This window comes from Urocitellus parryii, chromosome 9 (genome assembly GCF_045843805.1).
Source record: "Urocitellus parryii isolate mUroPar1 chromosome 9, mUroPar1.hap1, whole genome shotgun sequence".
Classification (NCBI taxonomy): Eukaryota; Metazoa; Chordata; class Mammalia; order Rodentia; family Sciuridae; genus Urocitellus; species Urocitellus parryii.
Genome location: NC_135539.1, coordinates 78,032,402 through 78,044,863, shown reverse-complemented (window position 1 = coordinate 78,044,863; position 12,462 = coordinate 78,032,402).

Sequence of the window (12,462 nt, the reverse complement as noted above, 5' to 3'; positions counted from 1 at the left end):
TATATACTTTCTGTACCTAGTTTTTGGTGGTTTAATTTTTATCATAAAGCCATGTTGAATTTTATTGAATGCATTTTATGTGTCTATTGAAGTAATCATATGGTTTTTATCTTTCATACAATTGATGTGATGCATTGAATTTATCAATTTTCATAGCCTGAGTCATTCTGCTTTCCTAGGATAAAAACTCACTTGATTCTTTAGATTGAATTTTTTGATGTGCTGTTGGATTCCATTTGCTGATATTTTCTTGAGGAGTTTTGCATCTATGATCATCCGTATTGGTCAGCTTGCTGGTATTCATAGCCATTTTGTTTAATCTATAGGTTAAAAGGGAGAAATTTATATTAATAAATTAATATAGTATGTATTGCCAATTGTTGAGGTCATCTCTGATTTTTTCATCATTATTTTGTGGATTTTAGCATATAGAACCTATGCATTCATATTCTGAATATATTGTGTTAAATTTGTATGTAAGCACTTTAATTTTTGGATGAATAAAATTTTGGTGCTAATTATTCATTTCTAACAAGTATAGAGTTGATTTTCTTATAATGTCTTGTATTACCTTGTTTTCTGCAATAGCTTAAAATTCATCACTCATTTCTAGAAGTTTTTTTTTTTGACTTTTTTAGGTAGATGATCATTGTTTATATAGAGACTTCTAACTTATAGTACCATGTTGAATAGTAGTGGTAAGAGGACATACTTGGCCATAATTCAAGCTCAGCTTTCATCTTTAATTTAATGCCAGTTTAATGTTTTCTATAGATAGCATTTAGTATATTAAAAAAGATTCCCTTTTCTTCCCAATTTGATGAGAATTTTTTTTATCATGAAAGAAGTTTGTCTTTTTTATCCAAGAAATGATTTTCTTGGATCTATTTTTATGTATTCCCTTCATATGGTGAACTGTTTTACTTGATATCCTGATATTTAGCCAACCTTAAATTTCTGGGATGACGCTACTTCCTACTAAGGGACTATCCCTTTTCTATTTTCCTGGGGTTTTGTCAATGGTTGTTTTAGGATAGTAATGTTTATATTCATGAGTGATATTATTCTGTAATGATTTATCTTTGACTAGTTTGGGGACTAGGATTATTTTGTTCTTGTCTTCTATATTCCACATATTTTCGGTCTTCTTTAAAAGATTGTGTAAAATTGCTAACAATTCTTTCTGGAAGTTGTTTGTTTGCTTATTTGCTTTATTATTCTCCAGTGAAAAAAATTGGGTCTAGATTATTTTTTGTTGTTGCTGAAAGAATTTTAACTATAAGTTCAAATTCTTTAATGGATATAGGATGATTTGATGACCTATTTCTCAATGTGTTTCAATAGTTGGGTCTTTCAAGGAATGAATCCATTTTAACTAAGGGAATGGAATTTTAGGCATATTTGTTTTTCAATTGTAGAAATTTTTTCTGCAGTGGACTGTCATTAGTTTCCCCAAATCTGTAGTCAGGAGCAGCTTTCTCAACTCCCTTTCTAACTTTTTGGACATTCTCTGGTTTGATTAAGAAGACAAATAAATGCCTGGCTGGTGCAGAGATGGTAGGTGCTTTATTCTCAGGACCAAGGGCTCCTCTTTCTTGCCAGTGCATCCTCAGCCTCCTTAATTTTCCATGTGCCTTCTTGGAACTTCTCTTGTTGTGTCCAGATACATCTTTTGCAGACAAGCCAGTGTCCTTACATTGTCTCCTTTCTTCCTACAGGTACCTGTCTTTTCTTGGATTTAAGGCCATGAAATTATTTCTTGACATTCTTTCACTGAAAGCATGAAAGTGATGCATCTCCTATCTCTTAATGTACCCAAGCAGACTCTGGGAGCCAGTGGTTACTTTTTGTATCTAAAAAAATCTTAGTTTCTTCATTGTAAGCAGCTCTTGAAAGGGTTTCTCATAAGAAATAATAAAAAAATACCAGTAGCAATAGTATGAATTTCAGTATTAACAATGATACTTTAGTAGAATGCCAAATATTTATTTCACATTTGATTTGACTAGACACTGTGTTTTGTACTTTACATAACATCTGGCTTTCAAAACAGCATAACAAGATAGGTGACATTCTTATTATTTTATATTTTCCCAACTCATATAATTAAGGTTCAGAGTCATAGTTTCATCAAGTCACAAAACCAAAATAAGAGAAGCATGTGGTACTAAAAAGTTGTTATGTAATATTTCCATTCATTTAGGGCATAATCAGTGTGTTTGCAGAGCATGATGATAGCATGCATGTGTGCATACAAGATGATCTTAATATAGACTATAATATTCATATATGTAGACCACATTTCAAAGCCTTGTGGGTGAACCAAAGGGAACTTCTACTATTAGGGTACCAAATGCTTAAATGTACCAGTTTCCTAGATAAAAATTTGCAAGGAATAATAACCAAGAATACCATTATTTTGAGAGGCCAACATAATTCATTATTATTCAAATAAAGAATATGCAATTTCCCCAAGATAAAAACTTAATAACAATTAGCTATTAATTAAAATAGCATGATGACACCCTGAACACAAATTTCTAATAATCACACTAAGTTACTAATGAGATCTATGTTTTCATTAGAAAAAAAACACTAAATAAATGTAACAACCTAATTCTTGGTACTGTATTACAATATTTATAGTATTGGGAGAGTTTAAGTCTTGAGTGCTCCAGTCACAATTGCATTTTACATAATTCAAACATGCAACTAATTTATTAGAAAAGCCTAGAGACCAAACCCATCTTACTCAACACAAACAACTTAATTAGGGGCTAGAAATATTTTATTATAATTGGCATATAAACACCCCCTGACAAATGTTGACTTTTATCAGTTTGACCTCAAGAAAAAATTAAGTAGCTAACACTCATGATTAATTGGGTTAGTTACCTCTTTGCATAATTGAAAGAAAGGAACTGTACTGCTTACTTTTAAGAAGAAAATTGAATTTATTCAGTAATGCAGGATAGGCATGTGAGCAAGCCAACAAATCATTTCCTGATTTGCATTTCAGCTGTTTGCTCCAATCAGAAAGAGGGAATCTTCAGGAAGTGGGATGTCCTTAAATGAAGTTTGGAAACATTGCTGCCACACCCAGGTGCCTTCCTACTTCACACATTACACAGTGCTTCCTGGCTAATACAACCAGTTGGTCCGTGGTTCATGTACTTCCTCAGTGTTTTTTGTGTGTTTCCTTTAATTTTTCTCTTTTGGAATGGGAACTCTATTTTTCAGATCCTCTTGCTCCCTTAGGTCTAGTCCTGTTTGTGGTCTACTCTAGCTGAAAAGTGGAAGTAGATGCTCCAGGAAGAAACTGCTAACCTAAGCTTTGCTTGTTCAAATATAGGACAGACATTTGTGGCTTTGTTGTCTTGTTCTGTCCAGCTGAAGTCTTTGAAAGAAGCATCCTTTTGGTTTTGTCCAATTTTCTCCATTGTTTTTCTATACTCTGTTTTATTATTTCTGATCCAACCCCTTTTTAAAAATTATCGTACTTCTTTTTTGTTGTTGTTATTCTTAGTTTGCTTTACTTTTTTTCCTACCTTAAAATGAAAAGTTGATTTCAAATCTACTATTTTATAGCTATTATTTTGATTTTATTATTTACAGGTCTCAATTTCCTTCTGAGGACTCATTTTGCTGCATCCAGTAAGTTCTGGTATAATGTGTTTTCATTCATTGCAAAGAATTTTCTTTGTGGTATCCTCTGTGTACTATTAATTATTTAAGAACATGTAAAGGATGTTAGCATATTTGAATTTGGAAACTTTTCCTGTTAGTAGTAATCAATTTCATTTTCCTTTGATCAGAGAACATACTTTTGAGTATGACACATTTTTAATGATGTTATAGCAACATTAAATTAAATCATAAAAAAACCTGAAAGTTTCCTCCTTAATATCAGGAGTAAGACAAGGAAGTAACAGCTTATTATTCTTAAGCAACATTTAGTTACCAATCCCAGCTAGTGCTTAATGAAAAGAAAATTAAATGACAATTACACTGATGGGAAAGAATGAACTGAAATTGTCTCAGTTCACAGAAGAAATGAATGTCATGAAAAAACTTAACAAATCATCCAAAATATCCTGCAATTAATAAATAGAGAAATATTTTTGAGTCCTTGGAACAATAAAAATTTAAAATTTTGAAAGTCAATACCATTTAAAGAGTACCAAATTAAATGAAAAAATATACATATAAATCTAACAAGAAGCACATGAAGAAACACAGAATATAATATAAGAAAGCAAAGAACTAAATAGATGGAAAGTTGTTCCACATGCATAAGATGGAAACTAAACTACATTGGGATCAGTTTGTCCCTACCTGATGGATGAATTTAATGAAACCATACTCAAATCTCACTGAAGAATTTTGAAAATATCAACTAACCAATTTTGAGATATAAGTGGCAAGAAGAAAGATTTAGAATAGACACCACAATAACATAGAACAAAGTTGTAGAACTCATATTACCTGATTTTGAGATTTATTATAAAGCTACAGTGATGAAGACCTTTGGCAATCTTCAAAGAATAGACAAACCAACCAATGAAGCAGAATAGAGAGCCCAGGAGTAGACCTGCAGAAATAGTTGATTATATTTACAAAATAAGCAAAAATAATGCAATAGAGGGAAAAACCTAATGTTTTCAATAAACAGTGCTGAAACAATTATACATTTACATGTTAAAAAAAGATTCTAGACAGACACTATTAATGTTATGGATCAAATACCAAACTATAAATTGCAAAAATTGTTAAATTTCTCAAAGAAAATCTAGAAAAAAAGGCTAGCTGAGTTAGGAATTATTGAAATTTTTATTTTATTTTTTAAGATACAACATTAGTAGTTAAATTCATGAAAAAAGTCTTACTTATTATATTGTGTTAAAATTAAGAGCTTCTGTTCTGTGGAAGACATGGTTAGAAGAATGAAAAGACAGCTACCAACTGGGAAAAAATACTTGAAAAATATACATGTTAGAAATTTTGCATTCAAATTATACAAACAATTATTTAAATTGAACAATAAGGAAACAAACAGTCCTTGTGAAAATACACAGAATATAGGAATAGAACCCTTAATAAAGACATACAATACGAATAAAAACCATATTAAAATGTTTATCATTATTCCTCATCAGGAAATACCAAGTTAATCCAAGAGAAACAGACCTATTAAAAATGTACCTGTGTATCAGAAAGGCTAAAAGGCGACATTTGGCAATACCAGCTGTTGGTCAAGATGTGGAGTAATGAGAACTTCCATTCATTGGGGGTGGCCCTAAAATGTACTGCAACAACTCTGGAGATGATATTGGAAATTTTACACAAGTTGCCACTTAGTGTTGTGTTATCCGGTATTCATTCTTGCAGACATTTGTCAGGCTTACTTGAATCCTCATGCATATACAGACCCCATGTATTAAAATGTAAGTAGTTTTATTTGTAATAGCCCAAAAGCTATTACAACAGTTCTGGATCCCTTAATAAAATCTTTATTTATTCTTGTTGCCCTAGCATACAATTTAGTATTATCTTTAGGATAGATATTTCAAGTGTAATTACTTTTCATATTGGTAGTTGTATTATGATAAATCAGAATGGAGCTGAAGGACTTCCCATTTGTTCTTTCCAAATCTACCACTGAAATCCATATGCAGAGAAGTGTTCTCATTTGTTATAGACTAAATGTCTGTGTCTCCCCAAATCCATATTTTGAAACCCTAATCACTTATGGGTCCTTTGTGGGGTGGTGATCAGGTTGTAAATGAAGTCCAGAGGGTGTGACTTAAAAGTGTGCCTGTAAAAAGAAGAGACTCCCTCTCTCCAACATGAAGTACGCAGGAAGAAGGCACCTTTTGGGAACCACAAGGTGAGCTGAATCTACCAGAAAGAACTTTGATCTTGGAATTTTCAGGCTCCAGAACTGTTAGAAACATGTCAAATGTTTTTGCCTCCCAGTCTCTGGTGTTTTATTATAAAGCAAAGCAAACTGACAGAGGCATCATGTTAACAAATGGTAAAGCCAAATGATAGCATCAAAAACCACTTACTCATTTGTACTTCATTTGCTGGTACCATATTAATAATGCCATATTTCGAGAAGGATAAGCAGAATCTTTACAGCTAAAACAAAATATTCCCCTACATAAGAAGTTTGGCCTCTTGTGAGGAAGTATTCATTCCCAACAACTCTGCTGGCTGGCCACTTGAGCCACACAGGGTGCACAATCTTTCAGGCCATTGCAGTAATGAACAGTGACACTACAAACTAAGGAATTATGAGTTGGTTGAATATGACCTACAGGTAGGAAATAGAGTGTAAATATGCATAAAGGAATACTAAAACTTTCTAAGTTTCCTACATGGTATTTTTCTTCTTCCTTTACTCCTCCCCTTCCTCTTCCTCTTCCTCCACCTCCTCCTTCTCCGCCTCCTCTTCCTCTTCTTCTTATTATTTCCATTATCATTATTATTTTTGGAAACAGGAAACCTAATTTTCAATCAATTGAAAAATTTGATAAAAATCAATTCTTTTATCAAAGTATTCCATGAAATAACACCAAAGACTTTGGTGTTCGAAGCTTTCAGCCAATTGCAATAAAATTCAAAAATCAAACCTTACAAAAATATTTTCAGCAAAGTATGAGTTATATAAGCTAAATATGAAAGTTTAAATATGTACAATATTTAATTTTGAAATTGCATTTTATTTTATGATCTAGTTATGGAAAGAACTGGTAGAAGGTAATTCCATTTTTAATTAAATAAATTTATATTTTGATCACTGTGTATCCTGTGCTGGAATTGAATAATATTGAGAAGGCCTATGAAGGTCTTTGAACATCTGAATTGTCTGAAGCTTTCAAAATAATCATACATAGAATACATCACTTAGATAGTTTTCTCTTATTAAAATAGTTTATTAAAGAAAGTTGCTATAATAGCAAACAAAAACAGAATACTTTTGAAAAATTTGTTCTGATATATAACAATTTTTCAGCAAAAATAATTTAGCATTAAAACTCTTACTTTCACCATAGAAGTTATTTGAGCTTACCTGGTGCCCTAGAATTTTGAGAATATTTTCTCAGTAAAAATTACAATCTACTAAGAAGGCTAAATGGAATGTACAAACCATTTCAAATAACATTTTGAAAATAATTTCAGAAAAACATACAAATAATAAGGCTATATTAAAAATGAAATCTTTAGACTACTCTCATGACACTATTAGACACAGATATGAATAATAAAGTAATTAACTTAGTATGAAATTTTTGGTTTTCCTCATTACTTTAATATCTAATTTAAATATAGAAAATTTATGTATCTTATAATTTTACAGGGATATATTTTTGTAAGAATGTCATTTGTGAAAATTGCTTTTTATGGGCCTACCAATCTAAAACAACAGTTTATTTGTCACTGTGTATATTTTGAAATGTAGTTGTATTGAGTTTTCTGCATTTTTGCTGTGTCATGCTTTGAATAATTGGTTGTGTGACCACTCCACAAGCCCTGACCTCTATGGGTACCATTGAAGAGCGGATGTGTGGGCAATATTTCATGGAAGTGTTGTGCCACAGCACACAAGTCAATTTCCTGAGATAAACTTTTGAGATAATGTGTCTTATATTACACCTTTAATTAGAAATTCAGTTTATCAAATATATCTTGGCAGTCTTTAAGCAAAATTCTGTTTATTCTGTGTGAGGAGAAAAGATAAATATTTCACATAAGAAGTGAATATGCTACTTTGGGGATGGCTCTTTCCTTTGGCAGGAGAATGAACTTGAGGAGAATTGAAATGAAAAAAGAAATGCTGTGATTTTGGGTATTCACACATGTAGTAAAAATAACAGGACTTGCAATGTGGTTATATTCTTTAAATATTATGCAAATTGAGGAAACGTGATAGCAAAGGATTTTTTAAAAATATGATAAAAGTTTTGATAACTTTAGTTGTGTGTGTGTGTGTGTGTGTGTGTGTGTGTGTGTGTATGAGAGAGAGAGAGGGAGAGAGAGATTCTATGATGTTCTTTGTGTATACCTGTGTGTCTATGTGTATGAATATGCTTGTAGGACTTTGTGCATATCTATGTGTGTCTATATGTTTGTGAGTGTTCCCCACTAGAGTTGTGAGTGGATAAAGGTCCTGATGGCAGGAATTGTCATTGTATTTTGATTTTCTTACTTATGATTAATTTCTGCTGTTAAACACAGTGCCTAGAATTGTTCCTAGAACAAAAGCAAAGAGACAACTCTCCATGTATATTTGTTAAACGAATGAATGGATTTGGTTTAATATCTTTATCTAATACTCTAAGGTCAGTAATGCTCAAATCTTTTACATGTATGTAAAAAAAGTCTACAGGTACTAAATTTGTTGTACTTAATAAAACTATGAGTTGATTTCATGGTCCTGGAAAATCCTATAGCATAATAAAAAAAGAATTTAAAAAGTCAATATTGATATCTACCCAGAACTCTTCAAGGTTTCTAGATACTATAAATCATAATGTCAGGCAAGTGGGAGAGAAAGAATGGTGCTTGCATTAAATATCAATTCTTAAATATATAAAATATTGTTGGATGATACACACACACAACACACACACACACACAATTTCAGCAAAATTCTCCCAAGTGTCTTTGATTTTAAGGGCAGATAAAGTGATTAAAAATGTCATGATATTTTCTTCTGATTAAGTTTGGGGTCACTATATCACATCATATATATATACACACACACACATAATGAATATATATATTTCATATATACTATATATATATATATATATATATATATATATATATATATATATATATAATATGGTGCTGAGGATCAAACCCAGGGCCTCACACATGCTAGGCGAGCACTCTACCTCTGAGCCACAACCCCAGCTCAGTGTATTCTACTTTTTGTATCTTTTTTTAATATTTATTTTTAGGTTTTAGGTGGACACAATACCTTTATATTTATGTGGTGCTGAGGATCGAACCCAGTGCTTCATGAATGCTAGGCGAACACTCTACCACTGAGCCACAACCCCAGCCCCAACTTTTTTATATCTTATATATTCTATAGTATAGATCTGGCTTTCAAAATACTTGTGAAATACTTAGATACATAAGGATAAATTATATATATTGAAAGACCCCAATTTGAGTATCAAAGTTTGATAACTAGGCACATTGGGTAAAACATATCCACGAACTGATTTGTACAATGTGTCAAATCAGAATTTAAGGCAGAGGTTGAGGGCATTTGGAGGTTATATGTACATGGCAGAGAAAATGTGAAAGTTCTGTGCCTCTGACTTTCTTTTTTAAAAATTTCTTACATACATGACAATAGTGGAATGCATTGCAGTCATAATTATCCATTCACAGCACAATTTTTTGTAACTCTGTATATAAAGTATATTCACGCCAATTTATGCCATTATAATGAGCTCTCTTATTCTTTTTTTTTTTTGCATTACAATTCTTAATACACCTTTATACCACAATTTATCATATCTTTGTATATAAAGTATGTTGACACCAAATTCACATCTTCATACATGTATTTTGTATAATGATGAGGGTCTTGAGATGAGTCTGTCCCACAAAGGAAAGGCCATCTCCTGAATAGCCATCCATGGCCTGAGGTGTTGTCCACTGAAGTGTGCTGTCTTGCAAAGCCCGGAGAGGAGTTCTAATCTCCTGCTGTGACTTCCTGTAGCATACTGTCCCTGATTAGATTTTGTGTAGCAGGCCATGTGTAACTGGATGTGCCTTTAAGCTGTTTGGACAACAATTTCCTGGCCATTCTATGCCTAGTACTGTTTGCGCTAACAATAGAATCCCTCCTCTTTGTTAAAGAGCAAGTTAAAACTCTTTGTTTGGGCTAGAGCAACACATGCCTGGGAATCCTCTGGGAGATTTCTAACTACAGTGCAGCTCTTGCCTGTAGCTTTACAACCCACTCTCCTTTCCATTCTTTTCAGGCTTACGTGTGTATGAGCCTCCTTTTCACAGAGAGAGCAACACAGACCCTCTCCTGAGGCTCCATGGGAACCCATTGATCCTGGGTTCAGAGCTACAGGCTAGTTATTTGTGTCTGGCTTTTGACTCTGGCTGTAGGCTGTTCAGACCTGTGTTTGTTTCTGTAAGCGCTAATAAATTCTCAGTTAGTGGTACTTGGCCTAACTATTACACAAATGATTATAAGAATGATACAAAGCATGCCAAAGTCAGATAAAGTTGATTAGGGAAAATCAACCCTCCAAATGGACAAATGATTTTGCATCCAAATACCTTTCTCTAATAAATAGACTCACAGAAACAGAAACAGAAATGTGCATGCAGATGTGCATTTTTATACACTTAAACACACTCACAGTTTGCTGTATTCTGTGAAGAGTAACTCACTGGTAAAAAAATGGAAAGCTATAGCAAAACTGGCAAATTAGCGGAATGTGCTTAAGTAGAAAGTGAGGGAAAACAGAAAGGGAACTGATAGCAGCAGCAGTGAACAGCAGTGACCATGGCCTTCAGGATGTGGCAGAGTTGGAAGGATAGGTGAATGGCCAGGGATCCCTTCTACTGAGCATGGCCCACGCTACCATCTCCCTCACCAACACATTCCTCATTCTGCTTCTTTCTCTTCCAGTCCATCACTGTGCAGGTTTGGCTTCTGAGACTCTAACTTGGTACTCTAAGGGTCAGCCTCATGGTCAGTGTGGCATCTGGTGATGAAGATGGTGTAGTTTATACAGCAAACCTGGGTCCTTTTCCCTCTGAACAGACACAGCCTAGGTTTACCAGTTGTCTCTGTGTGAAGTTTATGCTATGTGACATGATTATTGCTGATAGAATATAAATGGAGAAAAAAGTGATGCAAGTTGGTTTTAGATTTTTCTCCTACAAATTCTGAGACATATTATATGCCTATGCTTTTCTTTTTGTCACCCCTAAAACCATCTTAAACCTGTATAAGCGCGATCCCAGAGTTTGAGTTTAAGGCCCTCATTCACAGCTCCATACACCTGCATCCTTCCAAGGCATAGTTCATGTGTAACATGTATACCCATTTCTTTACTTATTTCCCTCCTTTTGTGGTAAAACATAATCATACCATTCACTTCTTCTAACAAAATAATAGTGAAATTACATGAACCCACAAGTAATATATACTCATAGAGAATAGAGAAAGTCATTCAATTTTCTAGGTACATTATTATTGAAGGGCAGCAAAGAAAGCGTAGCTTTAAAAAACAGATTAGAAATCAATCATTCTTTATGATTTAAAAATATATAAATATGCTTAAAACTTTTTCTACAGAAGAATAAGATTTTACTAATATTTTAAATGTTATTTCACTTTTTATATTTAAAAATCCATCTAAAAAGGCAAAAACATTGTTTTTCCTTCTTTTTTGATTTAATATCTACGTTATTATGAATCAAGCATCTATATTCTTAGAGTGCATGAATACACAAAGAAAGATAAACTTCATGCAAATATTTTATTTCTGTAATTCACATAACTGTTCCATTATTTTGAATGTTTTATAAATATTTGAATCACAGATAGACATAGGCATAGGTCATTTGCTCTTGAATTGACATTCTCTCACAATTTCAAATTTTGATAATTTCTTCTTCATGATAGAGGAATTCATTTTATGAGGAGTGAATTTCAAACATGCAAAATTTCATGAAAAAAATGCATAAAACAAAATATGAAGACACACACAAAATAGACTGGCCAGAAAAATCTTATAATAGAACAAGTTTGGGTAGTATAACACAGAGGAAAGCCATTTTATTTTATTAAATCACACTTTTTCTTAAAGAGTGTGACTTTGGGAATTGCAGATTAGCAACTGGTAAACATACTGATTTCAGTATATTTACCTAAAATAACTATGAGATTTCCTTAAAAGAGCATTAGAAAAAAATAAAATATGGCACAGTGAAATTCACATGAGTTTTAATATAAAAATATATGCCTATTTTAGTCCATATTTTGTGACTATGACAAGATTACCTGACAAGAACAATTTAGGAGAGGAAAAGTTTTGAACTCAGAGCTTCAGAGATCCAGTCTATGTTTGGCTGACGCAATTGCTCTGGGCCTGAGATGAGGTTGAATATCATGGTGGAAGAGACTAGTAAGAAAAATCTGCTGATCTCAGGTCAGCCAGAAGTAGATAGAGCCAACCAGTAATGTAATCCCAAAGGGCATTCCCCCAGTGATGTACTTCCTCTTGCTTGCACTTACCACCCAGTAGCCCATTCAAATAAATTATCAATCCATCAAACAGACGAATCCAACGATAAGATTACAGCCCTAATCCCTAGAAGCTGCACTTCTTAACATCATTGGAGATTATGAGCTTCTCAGGAGACATTTATAGCTCTAAACCATAACAATAACTATGAAAATTATTTACA